This window comes from Neophocaena asiaeorientalis, unplaced genomic scaffold (assembly GCF_003031525.2).
Source record: "Neophocaena asiaeorientalis asiaeorientalis breed wild unplaced genomic scaffold, Neophocaena_asiaeorientalis_V1.1 scaffold5, whole genome shotgun sequence".
Classification (NCBI taxonomy): Eukaryota; Metazoa; Chordata; class Mammalia; order Artiodactyla; family Phocoenidae; genus Neophocaena; species Neophocaena asiaeorientalis.
This window is the reverse complement of record NW_020174698.1, coordinates 5,054,893-5,059,347: the sequence shown is the minus strand read 5'-3', so window position 1 is coordinate 5,059,347 and position 4,455 is coordinate 5,054,893.

The following is a 4,455-nucleotide window of genomic DNA, read 5'->3' as shown; positions in this document are numbered from 1 at the left end:
AAAGGCGCCCCCCCCCCCCCACCAAAAAAAAAAAAAAAAAGGCTCAGTATTTCCAGCCACCAAATAGGATTTTTTTTTTCTCTTGCCTCTTCGCATCACTCCTGATTTATATCATTTAAAAAACACATCGGTAGTGATTATCATTATTTTTATGCCACTCACTTCTGTTTCTAATAGCTGTGCCTGTTCTGCACACTGACATAAATCCTTTGTAGGAGGTAGGTAGCTGAAGAGGCTAATAGCAGGGATTCCTAAAAAATTCGAAAGGGTTTCCTTTTTTATTGGTTTGGTAATGATTTTTAGTTTTAGAGGCTGTCTGCCTTTGAAACTCTTCAGAGAGCAGAAAAGGAGTTCGTTGCTTTTAACTGCTTGAAATCCCCTAGAAGCAGAAGCATACCTGCAAATTCCTGAATCCCACATTGGAGATGCAGGAATTTGATCATTTGTCACTTGGAATAACGGTTTGGATGCCCATGCCAGACGAAAAGGAGAATAAAGCTAGGGGTCTGAGTATGGATGCAGTTTTCTGGGAGGGATTTCCACCACTCTTGCTTTGTTTTCTCTTAATATGTGTAGCAGTTTTATCGTTGGGGCTATAGAGAGGGAAAAGGGATGAGTGGACATCAACACTTCCAGAAAAATCCATCTATTGTTATGTCAGAGCAAGTGATTATGTGTTGGGTAGGTAGAAGCCCTGGGTGTTGGGATGGAAAAAGGGGTGGGAAGACAGGGGAACCATATAGGAGGGGAGCAGCAAGAAGCTTGGGGTTCACTTGGGGAGTTTTAAACACATTGGTGGGTCTTTGAGAAATGAGTGATTTTTCTTATGCTGAAACCTATAATCTTCAAATGTGAAGATTTAGTTGTCTTGCAGTTAAAAAAAATCTGATTATATAACGAGAACACTGTACCCCCATTATATTTGGTTATAAACTAAGAGTGTCAGTAAGTAATATATTTTAGTGACTCTCCACACATCTGTGAATAGTAATTGTTACTTCTTATTACCCAGGGAGCCTGTAGCCTAATAGAGGGAGATCAGGACAAGGAAAGAATAGGTTTTATTCCCTCTGCTTGTGTGCAGATATCAAATATGGCCAATAAAGTCTAAACATATGTCCCTTTCCTAATATTGCTATTTAGCTTCAATAAGGAGTCAGTTAATTAACTGTGCTTCCCTCTAGAATCTATAGTTTAGTTTTTTTGTTTGTTTTTTATTTTTGCGGTACGCGGGCCTCTCACTGTTATGGCCTCTCCCGTTGCGGAGCACAGGCTCCGGATGCGCAGGCTCAGCGGCCGTGGCTCACGGGCCCAGCCGCTCCGCGGCATGTGGGATCTTCCCGGACCGGGGCACGAACCCGTGTCCCCTGCAACGGCAGGCAGACTCTCAACCACTGCGCCACCAGGGAAGCCCAGTTTAGTTTTTTTTTGTTGTTGTTAATAACTCCAGTTTCCACTTTATGTAAAGAGAATGATTCCAGGGCTATGCCATTTTTCCCTATTGTAATGCCACATCCTTTGATGCTGGTATTACCCATGAGTAGATTCATTTTAGTTGCTGATGCTCCCTTGTATAGGCTGAAATTAACCTATCTGTTTCAGATGCAAAGGCAAACTTTCAGAAGCATTATAGATTTATAATTTGAAAATAGCCTGTTTAAACTGGCCACATTTTTTCAAGTTTCATTTCATTCTGTTGAAAAAGAGCCAAGAAAAAAGAAAAACGACTCCAACTTCAGCACAGACCACATCATCTGTGCACAATTACCTCGTTAAGCAGTGCACATGTTGTACAGTGTAGTTGCATGTCCACAGTGGGATTAGCCAGCCAACGACGGGGGTCTCTGAAGCTCAGGAAGAATTTTCATCATTGTTATTTCATGTTCTTTCCAAGCATTCCTCAAAGAGAAGAGGCCTTAAAAGTTCCTATTTAAAGAAGGAACATTCCGAGTTATGTTAATAGCTACATGTGTATTAAAGGCAACTTGGCCCCCAACTTTTTCTTCCCCTGTGGATGATTTTAAAAGTCCAAAATATGTGGGAAGCCACAGTGAAATCTTTCAAGACCTAACCCCCCAATTATATCTACCACTAATGGTTGGAAAGGTGTGGTGGATGGAGAAGGGGAGGGATGTGAAACTGGGACCTCACCCAAAGTGACATGTGGCCTGGGCCATGAGCTCTTGTGGCTTGCAGGGTGAGGTAGATGGGAGAACTGGTTGGGAATTTTTGAATACTCTGGAGAGTCTAAGAGCCACCACTTCATGCCCAGCAGAGTGGAGACTCTCATTCATGGAGGGGCTAAATTGCTGGACTGGGTTACAGCTGGGTGACCTGGGTTGTATTCTTGGAGCTGCCATTCACAAATCTTAGGGAAGTCACAAGTAGGAGTCATATTCCTGAGTTTCCATTTATAAAATGATGGTTTAATGATAGTTAATTAGACTACAGTTCTCAGAGAACTGGTGCTTTATTTTATTTTAGTTTATTTTTAAATTATTTAATTTAATCTTTCTTGATTTTCTCTTTCTCCACAAGCATAACAAGTATATTCCTATTCTGCTGTGTTGTTAAAAATATCGGGAAGTATTATAAAAAGAATTTGGTTTTAATAAAATTCACGTGGTCCCCCAAAGTCTCAAAAGTCCATAGTTAGCTCCAGTTGGATGGTTTTAATATTGGCTAAGAGAAAATAAGAATATTGAAATATACAGAACATGGAATCTCAGAATAGAAAAACATGCCGTGCATGTAAGGTTAGATTGGGACTTTATGACCAAAACTCTTTTGAAAGGTTTAAAATGAAAGATTATTAAGACAGTGACAGAAAGAGGGCGGGAGAGAAAGAATGAATACACCCAAGACATTCATAGACTCAAAAGTATGTTTATATTGTGATATGGACCATCAAATGCCAGGAAATTCAAAGGGAAAGGCTGACACTCTGTCCTTCACTCATGCCATGGGGTTTGAATTCTTGCACTATTATAAATGACTCAGCAAATGTTTGTGTGTGCCTGGCCAGTAAAGTGGAGATCGTGGCTTCTTATAACTTCTTCCAGCTCTGACTTATCCCAACCCTTTTGATTGACAGCAGGTCAGAATTAGGAGAGAAAGGCCTTTGAATTTGTGTGTAAAATGGTTAAGATGCACTAATTTTGTCTTGTAAGCAAGTGTTTTATCTAGCAAATGCTTTTTAGAGAGCATTTTTTCTTTTTCCTGGTAGAATGAGGAATTCACTGAGCTGGCCACTGAGTCCTATTTACAGAGCTATATAAGGTACGTGTGTGTCTACTCAGGCATCATTTGTACAGGTCGTTTGGTTAAGGCTTGTAAGATGTTCAGCTGCGGATGTACTACATTCCTTCTCTTATGTTTTTTGTTGGTTTTTTTTTTCCCTGAAAAAAAGGTTACTTGATCAGGTATCAGACATAGAGAAAACCTGGCAGGACTACAGGAAAGTGGCCAGACTTGGAGTGTTTGTGTACTTGAAGAAGGAATCTTGCACATTTCAGCTTTCAGTCGTAGACATTTTCTTATAAGAGCAAGCAGGAGTCTGTGCCAGCCCTCAAAGCGGAACTCAAAGCTCCCAGGGAATGTGACTCAGAGCCAAGACCCATACGCAATGCATACACTAAGCCATCAGATTTATAGGAAGTCTGGCCGTATAAGGACATCTGGACGGGGAATGATTTGTCGTGATGGTCAGTTGGGAGTGGGCTTCCGATATTTCTGACATGCCTCAAATCCAATCATGTAAATGAATTCCAGCAAAAAACATGGTGTGCCAGAAGGCTTTTTGAAAAATAGTCATAAATATTATCCTAAAATCTTCAGGGACCCTGGCTTGGCTTACATTTCCTTGTATTTGCTTAAAACGTAGGTTAAAGAGAGGGCGTACTCCCTGGGAGTTCAGAGGTGGGAAGGAAGCATGGATGTTTACTATCTAAATTACATTCATTTCCTTCATGTTTTTCCCTCCTTATAATTAGTTCTCTGACTTTCTTAGGATATTTTCTGATGCAAAGTTATTTGTCAGAAGGTAGTCAAGACTGTTGCATGTGGTCTGTGTTTCATGTTTGCCTGTTCATTTACTTGCTGATAAATGGAATTGAGGCTTAGACGAGTGAGGAAGGAAAAGAATTTTTTAAAATATGCTATTTCCTTCAGTTTGCTACTTGTCTCACTTATCCTGTTCGTTTAGTTAGCCTGTAGTCTGCTTGCATTAGTCTGAGATGGTGCTGGAGAATACAGATGCTTCTACATGGAGGGGTCTCTCTAACACTTTTCCTGACAGATTAGCAACTCAAACGTATTACCACAGCAACCAGGAGTATTTACAACCCCTTGTTTTCTCTACCTAAACAGGTAGAGTCCCCTCGGTGATACTTAAGGAGATAGGTGAGTAGGAATGAAAAGAATGGAGGTAACCATTCTTTCAAATGTGTGATTTGG